The sequence below is a fragment of the Podarcis cretensis genome (assembly GCF_951804945.1).
Source record: "Podarcis cretensis genome assembly, chromosome: 11".
NCBI classification, from domain to species: domain Eukaryota; kingdom Metazoa; phylum Chordata; class Lepidosauria; order Squamata; family Lacertidae; genus Podarcis; species Podarcis cretensis.
Window position 1 is genome coordinate 50291803 of NC_137180.1, and position 18361 is coordinate 50310163.

General features: G+C 42.7%; 1 protein-coding gene across 4 annotated transcripts in view; it reads left to right on the top strand.

The window, feature by feature from the left end:
* PDZD2 (PDZ domain containing 2) overlaps window positions 1-18361 on the top strand; it is a 251641-nt gene that overhangs the window by 189175 nt on the left and 44105 nt on the right. The gene's annotated exons all lie outside the window — the stretch shown is intronic.

Below are 18361 nucleotides of genomic sequence, written 5' to 3' on the forward strand. Positions count from 1 at the left end.
CAGAAGCGGCTTAGTCATGCTGGCCACATGACCTGGAAGCTGTACTCCGGCTCCCTCGGCCTATAAAGCGCGATGAGCGCCGCAACCCCAGAGTCGGCCACGACTGGACTGGTCAGGGGTCCCTTTACCTTTTAAAGGATATTTTAAGCATTTGACTTTTCTTACAGGCCTACAATTCCCAGTACTGCGGTTCCCAGAGTTTTTTTGGGGGGGGTGCTTTAAATGTGCATTGGATGGTCTTTAAATGCATGGTGTGGATCTTTCCCCTGTTTGATCCAATGATTTTAAGCCAAGTTGTAGTCGGTTTCAACTCCAGGAAGGTTTACAGAGCAGCAAATTTGCTTTGGAGGCAGACAGAAGTTTAACAGAGATATTATTACTCTACCAGCTTATTTAACTGTTTTGCCTGTTGTAGCAACAAAGTTTCATAGCTGCAGTTGAAAAAGGAAAGTGCTTCTTTATTACAAAGGCAAAAGGTACAGCTTGGTACAGCGTTGAAACCTACGCAAAAATAATCCAAACCAATAAAACCTGGGCTGGAAAGATGAAGGATGGGAACACATTAAAAGTTTTTATTGCAGGACTGAGACAGCCGAAATGATCTATAACATTCTCATATTTGTCTTAAGTTGTCTCTTCCCCTTTAGCCTTGGCTAGTGAGTTTAATGACAATAAATAACCATGATGATTCATGTGAATGTGATATTTGTGTGTTTTTAAAACTGAAGTTCTAAAGTGCTACAGATAGGTTAAGGAAGGAAGGATGTTAAAATGACATTTTCTGCTGAGATTTGTGTACAGTTTCACTGCCATACTGGACCTTTTCCTGCGTTGTTAAGCTTTTAAAATTCCTAACCCTTTCACTCTTTAAGTAGATGTTCCTGCCTAGGGGACAGCTGAAATGGAGTGCTAATGTCCTGGCCCAGACCTTGTCCCGGGGCATGTGATATATAAAAACATGTACATATGGAAAAACTCTTCTGATACGTTTTGTATCTTGACATTTTAAAGATTACATGCCTTGGGTTTTATCCATTTGTAAGCCATCTTGCAGACCTGTTTTGATGGGAGGGTAAGGTATAAATTAAATTAGCAGATAAAGAAATTTCTCCCAGACCTTGACCTGGTTTGTTCACCACACTAAGCCAAACCATAATAATAATAATATAATAATAATTTGTTATTTATACCCCACCCATCTGGCTGGGTCCCCCCAGCCACTCTGGGCGGCTTCCAACAAAACACTAAAATACAATAATCTATTAAACATTAAAAGCTTCCCTAAAAGGGCTGCCTTTAGATGTCTTCTAAAAGTTTGGTAGTTATTTTTCTCTTTGACATCTGGTAGGAGGGCGTTCCACAGGGCGGGTGCCACTACCAAGAAGGCCCTTTGCCTGGTTCCCTGTAACTTGGCTTCTTGCAGCGAGGGAACCGCCAGAAGGCCCTCGGCACGCTGGACCTCAGTGTCCTGGCAGAATGATGGGGGTGGAGACGCTCCTTCAGCTATACAGGAACGAGGCCATTTAGGGCTTTAAAGGTCAGCACCAACACTTTGAATTGTGCTCAGAAACGTACTGGGAGCCAGTGTAGATCTTTCAAAACCAGTGTTATATGGTCTCGGCAGCCACTCCCAGTCACCAGTCTAGCTGCCACATTCTGGATTAATTGTAGTTTCCGGGTCACCTTCAAAGGTAGCCCCACATAGAGCGCACTGCAGTAGTCCAAGCGAGAGATAACCAGAGCATGCACCACTCTGGCGAGACAGTCCACGGTCTCAGCCTGCATACCAGATGGAGCTGATAAACAGCTGCCCTGGACACCGAATTGACCTGCGCCTCCATGGACAGCTGTGAGTCGAGAATGACTCCCAGGCAGCGCACCTGGTCCTTCAGGGGCACAGTTACCCCATTCAGGACCAGTAAGTCTTCCACACCCACCTGCCTCCTGTCCCCCAGAAACAGTACTTCTGTCTTGTCAGGATTCAACCTCAATCTGTTAGCCGCCATCCATCCTCCAACCATAGGTTAGCATGAGTGAACAGTCTCCCAGAATGGAGATGGTAGTCACTTTCTTCCTCCTCTGGTTTTTCTGTGCTACTACAGGTTCAGCCAAACTGCCTAATTATGCAAACTGAGCCAAATGTTTCATGCTAGGATGTCTACACCCACGATGTTAGAAGTTCCTTTGCATCTGTTCTTGTAGTCTTGAAAAGCTTGTTTTCCTATATAAATTTATGGAGCGAATGCTCCTCGCCTGTCAGTGTTTTGAATGTTGCACATGGAGTTCACGTGGGCCTGCTGAGATGGAATGCCCCTGCTTTTAGTAACAGAAACTGGATATCCTTGGTTAAAGTTTAAAAGTCATTTCTTGTGTGAGGAGTGGCCCATAAACCGCTTACGTTTTTTGGTTGGAGTGGAGAACTCAGACTATTTCCATCCTGTGTCGGTTTTTGCATGTGTTCATTTACAAGCCAAGCTGGGATAGCTCAGTTGGTAGAGCATGAGACTCTTCATCTCAGGGCTGTGGGTTTGAGCCCCATGCTGGGCCGAAAATTCTTGCATTTCAGGGGGTTGGACTAGATGACCCTTGTGGTCCCTTCCAACTCTACGATTCTAAGTCTGTGCTATTCTACTTTTGATCTGAGTTTTATGAAAAGCTTCATGATTTTTGTTGTTGTAATAAACACATATTTAAATACTACTTTCTCACAAAAGACACATTTCCAAAATGTGTTCTCTCTCCACCAAGTGCACTGTCTCTTGAGAAATGCATGAAAACATTGGGAAGAGCATGAAATCCAATGGGTAGCGGCTTCCTGATCTGCACATTAGTCTGGGAGTCGAGGATTAGCATAGTTTGCACCAAGATTTGCAAAGAATGAGCTCCTCAGACACCCCTAGATTTTAGCAAAATCGCACCATGGAAATAGGCGAAATACCATATTGGCCTGAATATAAGACACACCCACAAATAAGCCCCAGCTTTAAAATTCAAGGCTTATTTGCGGGTGCGGCCTGCCTCCTGGCTCTACCGCCCTGAACAGGGGGTAGCCGGCACTTGGTGCCCTGCTCCCCAAGCCAGCGCCAGCGCCAGCGCTTGGTTCCGAGCGCACTGCGTACGCGCCTCCCAAGCTAGCGCCCAATAAGTCTTATTGAGCTTGCTCAATAAGTCTTTCACATCAGCTGAAACAGGAACCCCCTTTATACTCGTCTCATTGGCCAGCCCGCATGGATGGAGCCAGTATATAGCTTGAGGATACTTCACTGAGAACAGGGGTGGGCAATAGCTGGTCTGTGGGCCAGTCTTGGCCCACCAATGGGGTCTAATTTGACTCCCAAGACCATATTCCGCAAACCACACTCACCCAGCCATCAGCTGACATCACTCATGATGGGCAGGGGGATGGAGTAAAATCCTGTATTGGCTGTGTGGAGCAGGGTACAGATGAGTTCAGCAGGATTCAACCCCCAATCATCAGCTGATGAGCGGGGGTTAAATCCTGCTCAGTTAGGCAGGATTCCAGGGTCTGCATGGACACCATTTCAACAGGAGAGTCCAATGCAAAGCCCTTTCCTGATTCTGGCAGGAGTTTGCAGCAGCATTCCTGCGGAAACAATGACCGGCCCTTCCAGGCACACCTGTCAAAGCCGACCTATGAGGCTGATCCTGATAAGGATCTGGCCCATGGAGCGGAAGGAAGTTTCCCTACTTCCAGCTTAGAAGTGGTGAGTTGCTGCTCTCAAAGGCTCACCACACAGGGAAGCTGCATGCAGACCCAACATCCTGGCAAATTTGGACATTTGGCTCAAGATTTGGGTACGGGTGTCCCATGTTTCATCTAGGCATTGGTAGGCATGCATGTGCGGCAGCATGCACCTACCTAGAGAGGCATATTTCCTTAAATATGCTGACTTCAAATGTTCCGTTCCTTCTTTTTAGGCCACATGGATATACCAATCAATTTTAGTGGAAATACCTGATCTTGGAAACAAGATATTAAAACAAAATGAACACTAATGTTACTCTGCAATCTAGCTGTTGTTAATATAATAACATTTCACTTGATGTGTGGTTCTATCGCATCTGCACTTTGCTTTCCTGCAAAAACACTGCAGCTGACTGCAATTTGAACCCTACTGGGCTCTGTTAAAAATGTATTTTAAACATGCTGTGCTTCAAAAAGCATCATCTACATAATTTGAAAATGGGCCTTTAGATCAAATACTTTGGAAAGTAATGTGCTACATTGCAGGTTTTTCCTCTGAGCGCATCATGCACGAACAGTGCAAAAGGCAGGCAGAAAAATATATTGGGAGTGATTCTTTCATATTTTTTGTTGTCTTTGATGGCATGAAAGGGATGTCCTCAGTGCTAAAGCTATATGCGGTTAGTTTACATAGGACTATTTCCTCTGGCATTGTTCTTCTTTCTTGGCTGTATAAATAAAAATCCTTTAAAAAAATTGAATAAGTTGTACTGTCACATAGGAGTCCTGTCTGGGCAAGAATGAAGCTGAGAGCTACATATTGATGCCTTGGCATGGATTAAACAGAGAGCTGCAAGTGGGGATTGCGGCATCTAAAGCAGCGGTGGGGAAACCTTTGGCCTGGAGGTTCAAATGTAGAAAGGGATGCAAATAGTATTACTTTTCATTTGGGGATATGAGGACTTCCCCTTCCAGGCCCTTGGGAGGGAAAGGGAAAGGAGAGACTGCAACAGAGGAAGGTTCTAGCTAGTTTCTTGAAGGTACTTGAATAGACTTCACCATTTCAGGTCAAAGTTAGGAATGCTCATGCAAAGTTGTGTGTGTGTGTTGGTGTTATTTGCTTCCAAGCTTTGTGGGATCATACCATCGGAATTACTGCCGTGTGTAAGGAAGGGCTCAGCCACAGTTCCTCTTGCATTGCACTGTCCAGGCACAGCTCTGTGATTTAATGCTCTGTGTTGAAGTGGGGTTTTTTGTTTTTGCTTGTTCGTCTGGTGCTTTCCCTGGGAAAACCTGCATTTTACTGCTGAATTGGAGCAGATATCCATGGAAAACTCGGTTTCCATGTGCTCCGATTCAGCTGTAAAAAGATAAAGGATAAGTCCAGTTGCAGACAACTCTGGGGTTGCAGCGCTCATCTCGCTTTACAGGTCGAGGGAGCTGGCATTTGTCCACAGACAGTTGTTCCAGGTCATGTGGCCAGCATGACTAAGCTGCTGCTGATGCAACGGAACACTGAAACCAGAGCAGCGCACGGAAATGCCGTTTACCTCCCTGCCAGAGCAGTACCTATCTATCTACTTGCACTTTTTGGCATGCTTTTGAACTGCTAGGTTGACAGGAGCTGGGACCGAGCAACGGGAGCTCACCCCGTCATGGGGATTTGAACCGCTGACCTTCTGATTGGCAAGCCCAAGAGGCTCAGTGGCTTAGACCACAGCACCACCCGCGTCCCAAAAAGGTAAAGGTAAAGGAGCCCTGATGGTTAAGTCCAGTCGCAGATGACTCTGGGGTTGCGGCGCTCGTCTCCCTTTACAGGCCAAGGGAGCCGACATTTGCCTGCAGACAGTTTTTCCCAGTTTTTATGCAGGTTTTCCCAGGGAAAGCACTGGGACCAAAAATAAAAATCCGCAGACATGGAGCTTTAAAGCCCAAACCTGTGCCTGGAAACATGGCACAGAAGGAAGTCTGAATGACCCCTAAGTGTTGCACACATGTCTTTTGGGAACCCTCATATGTGAACGTGCCATATTAAAATTTAATTCAATAACGTTCAAGGACATTGCCTGATTTATCTCTGGGGAAAGATTCCCCTCCTCTTTAGGTAGGAGGTGTGTTTAAAGGGAAAAGTGGGTGGCAGGTTCACACACCAAGGTACCCAACAGAGATGTGTGTTAACACAAGAGCCTTAAAATAAAAAATCGGTGGTAGAATTGCATGCCAGAGATTGGGGGAAATGACGAAAGGGATGATACTGTAAGATGCCTGTATGTTTGTTTTGGCATCTCTACCTGAGGACAAATGATAAACATGGCACCCCCTGTTTAGAAAGGAAAGTGATGGGAACCTTTTATTTGCAAGTCTGTCAGAAGAAAAGATCAGGAAGCAAGATTAATGTTCAATCGCTGGAACTGCCCTTGTGGTTTTCTGAATAGGGGGAAATGCAAAGTAAACAAATCCGAACTTTAAAAGAACTGTTAAGAGGCCACTTAGAAGCCTGTATTTCCTGAGACCTCCTACATGCAAACAAAGAGTTGGTGACCCATGGAGCAATGAGCTTTGAGATATGCTTTTCTGCCTAGTGGCACAACTGGGTGAAGTGGTGGCGGCGATAGAAATAAGCTGGCTCCGGACTTCCGGAGGCGGCGCGAACGGCAATGGCGGTCCTCTTCCTTCTGTGAAGAGGAAGCTCCGTGGGAAACGGGTCGTCCGCTACGGCGAAGTGGAGACCCACGTCGGAAACCCACAGGCAACAAAAGCCTGTGGTCTCGGGACCCGGCGGGCGCCAGAAGCTACCCCTGAAACGTTGAAGGAACCCCGTAAGGGGCTCCGGAGCGGGGAGGGGGTAGCGGGGCTGTGGGTCGTTTCGCAAGCTACGGAGTGAAGCCGCGCTGCTGCTGCCGGTGAGCGCTGACCTCTTTTCCTGAAACTTCTGATTTGGAAAAGCAACAATCCGTGAGTAAAGAGGACTTTACAAAATTTGAGACTAAAAATTATTGAATTTGGCTGAAAGCGGAGCGACGTAAAACAGGAAGTCCGTCTTCTGCTGTCACTGAACTTCAAAGCAAAGAGCTGGAGGAGTGGAGGCAAAGAAAGAATTTTTAACTTAATCGATCTGAGCAACCGCTGAACTTTTTTGTAATCAAAATAAGGACTTTAAGCACTTGATTTTATGTTCTTTACTTGCATCGTGATACCTTTCTTCTATCGGAAATATAATTTGAGTAAGAAACCCAGGTTCTGGAGCTGCCTGAGTAACTGAGCTGTCAGTCTGCAGATTTGGTTACTTTGAATTAAAAATTGCAACAATCTGAGGGAGTTTGGACTTGCTACTTTGAAGCATCATTTGAAATACCAGTTTGCACTGTTTGAAACAATGTGGCTGTTAATACTAACTCTGCTTAAAACCTGCTATTGAAGGTTCCGGGACTTTAAACTTGATTTTAGCAATTTTACCAGAATTGATCTCTTCCCTAAAGACATTTTATGCTCCCCCTAGAGGATTCGGGATTTACAGCAGTGACATTATTTTACTTTCCTTTCCCGGCCTCCTGTTTGACTGTTACCATCTGGGCTGTTGTTTTCTCATGGGAACAACTCAGCTTGACCTTGACTTTTAGATAACTCTGGAATGAGTGGCGCAAGAAAAAAGGGACCAAAAACTAGACAAACAACTTTAACAACTTTAACCGCAGCCTCTCAGGCACGCAGATCATCTGTACCTACTCTGCCTTCAGAAGAAGCTGCTTCTCGGCCACAAGCAGGGGAGGGAGAAACTGAGCAATTACAATTGGAAGATATGGCCTCAGGAGCAACTGCTTCTATTTTAGAGAAAATCTACGAAAAACTGGAATCTTTGGACAAGAGAGTAGAATCTCTGGATAAGAAAGCTGATGAGCAAACAGCTAAAATTGATCAAAACACAGAATGTTTAAATAGATTAACTGGACAAGTATCACAGAACGTACAAGCAATTGGAGAACTGACGGAGGCCACGGCAGAAAATCGGAAATTGGCTGAGGATACTAGCCAAAGACTGGGAAATTTGGAACAAGAGGTAAGACCACTCAGCAAACAAGTAGGTGAACACCAGACCTACCTTTCCATGATAGAACTGCGGAACCGGGAGAGTAACCTTAGGATAAGGTCGATACCAGAAGCGGAAGAAGGCAACTTAGCTGAGTTCCTGACTAAAGAGTTTTCCAAGTTTTGGAATTTAGAGGAAAAGGACTTTAAAATCGTATCAGCCTTCAGGCTTGGAAGACTTGTAAAGAAAGAGAAGCCCAGAGACTGTTTGATAACATTGAGATCAAAGGAGGAAAGGGATAAGATTTTGGGCCTACACTACGGAAAGTCACTGGACATTTCGGATAGAAGAATTGAAATTTACAAGGACATCCCTAAACAACTGTTGGATCTTAGATCTGACTATCTTGAACTGGTCAAATTGTTGAGGAGCAACTCAATTATCTTCAGGTGGGAATTTCCCCAAGGAGTATCTTTCACTTTTAGAGGGAAGAAGGTTAAAATCAGAACATTGGAAGACAGAGATAAATTTTTGACCGCATACGGAGAGGACCTTCAAAAGGGAATTGAATTACCCTCTGGGCCTGGAGCACCAGCGGTACCTGCACCCTCGGAACCTGAAGATCCAGTGAACAAGACACCACCCCCAGGAAAATAATCAGACTAATTCAGGATGTCTCTGCAACTCTTGAGTTGAAATATAAATGGCTGTAACATCCCGGAAAAAAGGAGGAAATTTTTTCACATATTAAAAAAGGAACAATTGGATATCATTTGCCTACAAGAAACACATGTGACTAGGCTCCACAGAAAAGTGTTAATAAACAAAAGACTTGGCCAGGAATTTATATCTTCGGACAGAGTAAAGAAGAGAGGCGTGGTGATATATGCAAAAGAGAGCCTGTCACCCAAATTCTTATTTAAAGATGAACATGGAAGAATTTTAGCAATTGAGATACAACATCAAGGAGAGAAGATTTTGTTATTAGGAATCTATGCACCAAATGAAGGGAAATCGGAATTTTACAAGAAGTTGCATGAGACAATGCTGGATTATCTGGACTATGACAACATCATTATGATGGGAGATATGAACGGGGTCGTATCAACTAACATGGATAAGTCACAAAGCCAAAATGTTACAAAGGACGGCAGACTACCAAAGACTTTTTTTGAAATGACAGACAATATGGACTTAATTGACATTTGGAGAACGAAGAACCCCTTGGGAAGAGAGGGAACATTTTTCTCTGAAGCCCAGCTGACTTGGACAAGAATCGACCAAATATGGATAACTAGAGGTCTGGCACCCAAGGTCAGAAAGGTGGAAATCTGCCCAAAGACCTGCTCCGACCATAATGCAACGAAGATGGACATGACACTACTACCAACCGGCTCCTTTAGATGGAAGATGAATGACAATTTGTTTAGAGATCAGGAGATTGTTGAGAAGGCCCAAAAAGCCTTGAAGGACTCTTTTGAGATAAACATGAACACTACGGTGGAAAAAAGAACTATCTGGGACGCAAGTAAGGCTGTAATGAGGGGGTTCTTGATACAACAGAATGCTGTAAAGAAAAGGATACAAAATGAGAGGAAAGACAAGATATTGGAGAAAATCAAAGAATTGGAGAAGAAGTTAAGATCAAATCCGAAGTCACAGCCGACACTGAGAGAAATCAAACTTCATCAAGCACAATATTCTAAATTGATAAACCAGGAAATAGAGTGGAAGATTAAATTAATGAAACAAAAAACTTTTGAATCGGCGAATAAATGTGGGAAACTGCTAGCTTGGCAGTTGAAGAGGAGACAAAAACTAAATACAGTCACAAATTTAGAAATTGAAGGAATATTCAGAACCCTGTGGAGATCAGAAAGTGCTTCCAGAGATATTTCAAAAGATTATATACTCAAGGGCCGCAAGATGAGGTTGAGATTAAACAATTTTTGGAAAAAAATGGACTAACAAAATTGTCACAAGAAAATAGATCAATCCTGAATTGCAAAATAACACGACAAGAGATTGAACAAGCCATTCAGAACATGCAATTGGGCAAATCCCCAGGGCCAGATGGGCTGACCTCCAAGTACTACAAGACATTAAAAGACTATCTGATACAACCACTGATGGAGGTCAGCAATGAAATTATGGAGGGGAAGAAGGCGCCGGAATCGTGGAAAGAAGCTTTTATCACATTGATACCAAAATCGGAAGCTGAAAAGACACAACTTAAGAACTATCGTCCCATCTCCCTTTTAAATGTGGATTATAAAATATTTGCAGACGTTTTGGCAAGTAGACTCAAAAAAGTATTAAATGAAGTAATTCATAAAGACCAGGCAGGCTTTCTCCCAGGTAGACACCTGTTTGCTAACACAAGGAATATCATTGACATTTTGGAACTTTTGCAAACAGACATAAATACAAAAGCAGTGTTAATTTTTATAGATGCGGAGAAGGCCTTTGACAATATCTCTTGGAAATTTATGAAGGGAAATTTAAAAGAAATGGGAGTGGGACGGGGTTTTGAGAATGGGATTGATGCAATATATTCAGAACAAAGAGCTAAATTGATAGTTAACAATGTGGTTACAGAAGAGTTTAAAATTGAAAAAGGAACACGACAAGGCTGCCCCATTTCCCCTCTGCTATTTATTTCGGTTCTGGAGGTGCTCTTGAATATGATCAGAGGGGACCGGTTGGTGGAAGGAATCCAGGTCGGAGCGAAACAATACAAACTTAAAGCTTTTGCAGATGACCTAGTCTTGACCCTGCAGGAGCCAGAATCTAGTATGAAAAGAGTGTTACAATTGATTCAAGACTTTGGTCGGGTGGCGGGATTTAAATTAAACAAACAGAAAACTAAGGTGTGGGAAAAAATTTGACAGATACAGAGTCAGAACGGTTTCAGAGAGAGACAGAACTAACTGTGGTTAAAAAAGTAAAGTACCTAGGGGTAAACATAACAGCAAAAAATCTGAGTCTTTTTAAGGATAACTATGAAAAATGTTGGTCTGAAATTAAAAGAGACTTAGACAGTTGGACAAAATTGAAACTTTCTTTGTTAGGCCGAATTGCTGCTATTAAGATGAATGTATTGCCAAAAATGTTGTTTTTGTTTCAAACACTACAGATTGTGGACAAGACGGAGTGCTTCCAGAAGTGGCAGAGAGACATCTCTAAGTTTGTCTGGCAGGGCAAAAAGCCCAGAATTAAGTTTAAGATATTAACTGATGCGAAAGAAAGAGGGGGCTTTGCCCTGCCAGACCTAAAGTTGTACTATGAGGCCGCAGCTTTCTGCTGGCTAAAAGACTGGCTACTTCTCGAGGACACTGACGTTCTGGATCTGGAAGGTTTTAACAATGCTTTTGGTTGGCATGCATACTTATGGTATGACAAGGTTAAGATCAATAAGGCCTTTAAGAATCATATTGTCAGAAAAGCAGTGTTTAACGTCTGGACAAAATATAAAGACTTATTGGAAAATAAAACTCCAAGGTGGCTTTCACCGCTGGAAGCTAAGGCCCGAAAAAGACCCAATATGGAGGCCAAATGGCCAAAATATTGGGAAATACTAGAAAAAGATGGAGACAATTGGAAATTGCAGAGTTTGGAGAAAATGAAGGATAAAGTGCGAGACTGGTTACACTACGCTCAGATTAAAGAAGTTTTTAAAAATGATAAAAAGTTAGGGTTCCAGGTGGAGAAATCGAAGTTGGAAACAGAACTGTTAGAGCCTAAGACTAAGGTACTCTCAAGAATGTATAACTTGCTGTTAAAATGGAATACACAAGATGAAATGGTTAAATCGGCTATGATAAAGTGGGCACAGGACATTGGGCACAACATTATGTTTGAGGACTGGGAAAGGTTGTGGACCATTGGGTTGAACTTCACTGCATGTAATGCTTTGAAGGAAAATGTAATGAAAATGATATATAGATGGTACATGACCCCAGTTAAACTTGCCAAAATATACCATTTGTCTGATAATAAATGTTGGAAATGTAAAGAAAATGAAGGAACATTCTTTCACCTCTGGTGGACTTGCCCTAGAGTGAAGGCTTTCTGGGAAATGATATATAATGAGCTGAAAAAGGTATTTAAGTATACCTTCACTAAGAAACCAGAGGCCTTCCTTTTGGGTATTGTCGGCCAGAAGGTGTTAAGGAAGGACCGAACATTTTTTATGTATGCAACAACAGCAGCAAGGATACTTATCGCTAAGCACTGGAAAACCCAAGATCTACCCACACTGGAAGAGTGGCAGATGCAGCTGATAGACTATATGGAACTAGCCGAGATGACCGGCAGAATCCGAGACCTGGGAGAAGAGAAAGTTGAAGAAGACTGGAAGAAATTTAAGATTTATTTTAAAAAGCATTGTAATTTGGTTGAATGTTAAGAAGGATGCTAGATCATAAATAACTGAGCACCACTAAACTAGATGGAATTAGGATGACAAGTGAGATTGAGGAAAAAACATAAACCTTTGGGAGAAATATTAGATTATATTTTAAATGAATGGGATACAAGAATGTAAACAAGATGATAAATTGCGGGTAAGAATTGACAATGATGCAAGTGGGAGCGGGAGACGTGAGGGAGTCCAATGAAGCTAAGAAAATATGTTATGATATATGTTTCATTGTTTTTTATTTCTGCATTTATGTTTAAAAATTTTAATATAGATAGATAGATAGATAGATAGATAGATAGATAGATAGATAGAAATAAGCTGGCTCCACCTTTGAGATCGTTACTGGAAATACTATGAAGGGAGGAGGAAAAGAAGCAAGCAAATAGATCAGCTGTCTTAGATTTGCAATAACATTGATTCAGCCTCCAGAATCCTATTTCTTTAGAAACATAATAGCCTTAAAAAAAAAAGGACTACCTCCTTATGGAAGATTAAAACCTCATCAAAATGAAAACTGTTGATGCACTTTCTTAAAAGGGAATCCACAGCGTAAAGAGGCAGCATAAAGAGGCAATGTAAAGGCAGTTCGCCTAAAGCGTGACCCCGAAATTTCAGATGCCCCCCAATCTGATGCCAAAGTTTAGTGCTAGTTTTGTGCCGTGAACCCTGCGTTTCATGCCCCCACCCCAAACTGAGGAATTTACACAGCAAATCGGGGTCACAAGTTAATGCCAATAAATCCAATCTTGTCTGATGGTCTCCAAAGAGGCACCAAAGTTTTGTGCCACAAAACCCACATTTTGTGCACACACACCGCACCCCCCCTGCAAAGTAAGTCACTGGCACTCAAACTGGGGACCAACCTTGTCTGATTGACCGCAAACTGGTGCCAAAGTTCTGGTTTGGTGCCATTTTGTCCCGCAAACTCCGCTTTCTGTTCTGCCCCCCAGAATTAGTAATCGACACTCAAACCGGGGGGGCATAGTCACACATTACTGGATCTTTTAAAGGCCTCACTCTTTTACCCTGCTGAGATCATTTCGCTTACAGCAGCGCTTCCCTTGATAGGGCGGCCACTTTGCCTCACCAGAAAAGAGGACAAGATTTGCATTAAAATTTCGTTTTCTAATTTCTGTATAGATGCAAATTTAGAAACCATTGCTATAATTTAAATAGAAATACAGTATGCCTCACAATAAAAGGGAAGACAAGACCAGGTGACCTGTGTGCTTCCTCAATGGGTTCTCTGGGTGCTAACTTTTGAGGAGGAAATTCGGGAGACCTGCTCTCTTTTCTTACAGATCCTTATGTTTAAATCTGACTTAAACAGGACATCCCTGTTCAAATAGAGCAGGGTTAGGGGACTTGTGGCCCTCCAGACTCCCACCAGCCCCATCCAGCATGGCTAGAGATCAGCAATGATGGGAGTTGTAGTCCGACAACACCTGGAGAACCACATGTTCCCCATCCCTGAAATAAAGGATGCTTTAAAGTAGAGGGCTGTCTTCCGACAGTCCTTCAAATGGTGAACCTTGTAGACCAAGGACAAACATTGGTAATGGCTCACAGTTTGGATGGCATGCTAAGCCAAACCATGGCTTTGCTAACAGATGTGCAGCAATGGACTGCACGAGGCTATAGCCTGGTTTACCGTTACATGTGCGCTAGAACACTCTGCAGCCAGACATTGAAGAGAACGGTCAGTAGTGGTGCAAAATGGTCCTTTCAGATAGTTTGTCCACAGTTACTGAACTTTTCTTTCAGGAACCCCTGATAGGGGTTTCCTTGGCAGCTTGAATTTTCTGGAATGCAGTTTGGGAAACACTGTTTTCAATTAGCAATATGAATTCAGAGCGGAATAAGCGGCGCTTCCTGGAAAGCAAGGGAACCCAGAATGGCATGGTTACTGTTTTGGCAGAGGGGCAGTCTGTAAAAAGATTACATTCATGTGTGGCTGGGAGAATAAGACAAGAGTTGCGTTTTCATTGAACTGTGGCACCACAGCTCCTTTCTGTAGCCAAGGATTACAAACTGGGGCCCATGAGAAATTTGTACAAGCTTAATGGGTAGAGTTTCTGTTTATTTTCCAAGCAGGAAGAAATCTGGGCCTTTTAGAAAGTAGAAAAGCTTCAGTGTGTACAATAAACTTCATGCCCCTGATCCTTTTTTCACAACCACATAGTGTTTTATCACAGGTATATTACCTTACTTTTGTGCCTAATAATAATTCATTTTATGGAGATCTGGAACAAAGCAAATAATCCAGCACGCCAATTAGAACATTGTAAAATACCTGTATGAGATGCTTTGTGTGTCTTTTGTAGAAGACGAAGAGGAAAAAGTAGTCATGCATTGGAACTGGTCCATTATGTCAAATGAGGCACTGCTTCATCAACTTTTGCCTTCAGCCGTTCCTCAAATTCCTGACTTCTTACTGACCTCCAATCCAGTGGGTGGCACTGCCTCTGATTCCTCCTCCTTAATCTCAGGGTCGTCCTTTGTCCTCAACAGGGAGGAAGATGACGAATAAAACTAGAATTATTTATAACTCTACCTGCTCTTTATTCTGGCTCCACCTACTGGTGGTCTCCCAATCTTCTGCCCTATGTGTCCCAATGAGCGAAGTGAGTCAGGAGCTATCGTCATACTTCTTCAGGCGGTTGATGAAGACCTGGCTTTTTGAAAAGGGCCGTTGGACTGAATGATCCTTTTGTTGTCGAGAGTTTCTGACTAGTGCTTTGGAATTTGTGAGTTTTGTTTTGCTTCTTACATGCATATTCTGATTGGGTTTAATTTGGGGGGTGGGGGTGGCTATTGTTGTTTATTCTGTGACGATCTGATTGGTTAAGCCAGTTTGAGTTCCATTGGGAAATTAAGTGGGCCTAGAATGCTTTAAAATAAATAAACATCATACTTCAGAATGTAATTCAGAGTATTTAGCATCTACCGGACTAAGTTCAATGTGCTGGTTTTGGTGAATAAAGCCTTATGCAGTTGGGGGACAGGATACCAGACAGATTATCTAACCCCTTATGTACCCAATCCGTCACTTTCCTTCCTCTTCCAACCAACCTTTTATAGAGAGATGTTTCCTAGACTGGATCTATACTGCAATTGTTTTTAGATGTTTTATCACTTGTGGGTTTCCCACCCTGGACTCCTTTGGGAGGACGTGTGGGATACAAATTTAATAACTAAAATAGATAACTGTGCACCCTGCTTTATTCCACTCACACCCATAGGCATGACATAGAGCTTGTAGGCGGGGGCACTTGAAATTCTGCACACATGTATTATAAGCCTTGAGATGGGTGCCATTTATGACCCTCATTTATTTCCTTTTTAAAAAAATCAATATTTTAAATTAACACTAAAATATTTATATATAGCAAAAGAAATGTGTAGCACTAAAACACCACAGAGTTATAATAGTAATTTACTGTGGTGCTATGACACTATGCTACAATAGTGCTGAGGTGTGTTTAAAAAAACAACACATTTTTGTTCACTGCCATTTTAGCAACAGGATTAACAGCAGTGACTGAAAAAGAATTTGTTTTTTAATCTTTTTCAAAAAATAGATGATCAGAAAAAATATTTTAGTGATAATTAAAAGATTAAAATGTTATAATATTATACTGAAGGTGTCCTGAGCTGTGATAGGTTCGCTATCGACCCTTTGAATTTTTTTGGAAGAGAAATGCTAAAGGCATCTGCATCTGTGGAGATTGCGCTGCTATTATTTTCTTTTGGAAAACGCTGAGTTTTTGTTATCTGAGTAGAGATGGAACAGCACCCAGAAAATTCAACTGGACGATGATTGGACGATGGTAGCATGTGGATGCTCTGTAAACAATGAATGAATGAAGCATGGCAATTCCATGCCTCTAGTGGGAGCCTTGCAGCTCTCTGCTAAAAGTGATCAGCCAGTAGGAAGCAGCCCATTTTCAGTCCAGACTACTGTTCCACTCCAGAGGCAGATGACTGGAACCAGCTACATCTGCAATGCTGAAGTAGAGGACAAACATGGAGCTGCTAGGTGTTCCCCCCCCCAATGACTGAGTTCATGGCCACCTCCAGAGCCAACACAAGGGTGATGCTGCTGTTTGTTTGTGTCTTCCACCAGTGTTGATTGGTTATTTACCATGAGTTGGGGTGTGCTATGTGTGGTATGATTCTGTTGTTGTTGTTGGCTGGCAGATATATTGTATGAGGTGGTAGATGGTTGTAGTGGTTGTGTGCTTTTATGTTGGTTGGGAGTTTGTATTGTGCTGCCTAGTGATTTTATCTTATCTTAGCTACAGAGGGTTCTTGCAGATATGGATCCAGTGGTACCTTGGTTCTTGAACGTAATCCGTTCTGGAAGTCCGTTCGGCTTCCGAAATGTTTGAAAACCAAGGTGCGGGTTCCGATTGGTGCAGGCACCCTGGAAGCAATAGCCAACAACCACATCTGACGTTTGGGTTCCGAAAAACATTCAAAAACCAGAACACTTACTTCTGGGTTTTTGGCGTTCAGGTTCTGATTTGTTCGTCAACTAAGCTGTTTGAGAACCAGGGTTCCACTGTGTTGCATATTTATGTATTTGTAATTTTCTTAATAATTTGAAACTGTGCTTATTGTGTATTTACACATTTTGATCACCCCCTCCTTTTTTGTGCCCTGAAAGTGTATCAGCAGCTCACACGGAAGGAAGAGATTTCAACCAGGAAAATAGTGCAGGAAATGGTTAAACAACCTCTTCTCCAGTGACATTGCCCCTTGTCAGTTTGCTCCCTTCCCACCACAGTGGTTAAACCTAGGAAGCCACCTTATGCTAAGTCAGACCATTGGTCCATCAAACTCAATACTGTCTATAGTGACTGACAACAGCTCTCCAGGGCTCTACCTGGGGATGCCAGAGATTGAAAATGGGACTGGCCTGCATACAAAGCAGATGTCCTGCCACTAAGCCATGGCCCTTCAAGGTGTTTTTTTTAAAAAAAACCCATCACCAGAACCTCCTAACATGCAATTTAGCCTGTATCCAGGGCCAGATTTAATTTTGATGAGGCCCTACGCTACTGAAGGTAATGGGGCCCTTGATATGTCCAGCTGTTCTTCGTCAACAACAAATTGTCACTGTATTTTTGTATTGAATATATGCTATATGGTAATTTATGGACCTAATAGGTATCTAAAGCCATTTGCGCATGTTGCCATGCAACCAGTCCATGCAGAATGTAGGCACCCTATATATAGAAAGGAGCAAACCAGTGATATTTTAGGGAGCAGGCTAGCAGGCGGGGCCCATTACTTACATCATAGGAGCCTACACAACACAAAACACTGTTGCTGCATGTAGGTTTTGTTTTTGTTTTTATCTTATTTTGGAAATGTACGCCCAGTTTTTTTTCTTTAAATTTTTTTGGGTGGCCCCAAGAGAGTTGGGCCCTAAGCTATAGCTTGTTTAGCTTATACATAAATCCAGCACTGCCTGTATCTGAGGCTTTTGTGGTTCCGCTGTATCATTTTGTAGATCCCCATGCCATAATAATCTAAACAGAAGTATTCCCTTCTTGTAAGGACCTTGCCACCAACTGAGATCAAATTAGAATCAAACTGGAAATGTTTAACAGAAGGATAGCATAAAGATCTAACTTAATTACAAAAAACAAAAACAAGAAACAATGTAGGAAACAGCAGATACATTGCAATTTGTGGAGCATAGTGTACATAGTTTATTCCTGCCACAGGCCCATAACATGATCGTGTGACATCATCACAATTCAATTTTCACAGTGTAGGAAGATCACTTATGCCGCCCTTAATGTAGTACAAAGTAATTAATCCATTTCCCACGCAGGAGGAATGAATATATGAAGCCATCATCAGGCAGAATTTCCTTTGGCTGCTCTGGGAGTTTAGCAGCACCCCTAGACAGTTGCTGCTTTCTAACAGTTACAGAGGAGCCAGAGCACATTTTAAGAAGGAAATGGATAAACTGGAATGGGTCCAGAGGAAGGCAGCAAAGGGATGAAGTGCCTATAGCACACAGCAGGAGTGGGGAATCTTTGGCTTTCCAGGTGTTGTTGAACTACAATTTCCAGGGGTAATGAGAGCGGTAGTTCAGCAACATCTGGAGAACCGAAGGTTCCCCACTGTGGGTACATAACTCTCTTTAAGGTATAGCAGTTATCCTGCCTGTAGAAAGGAACCTGTGAAT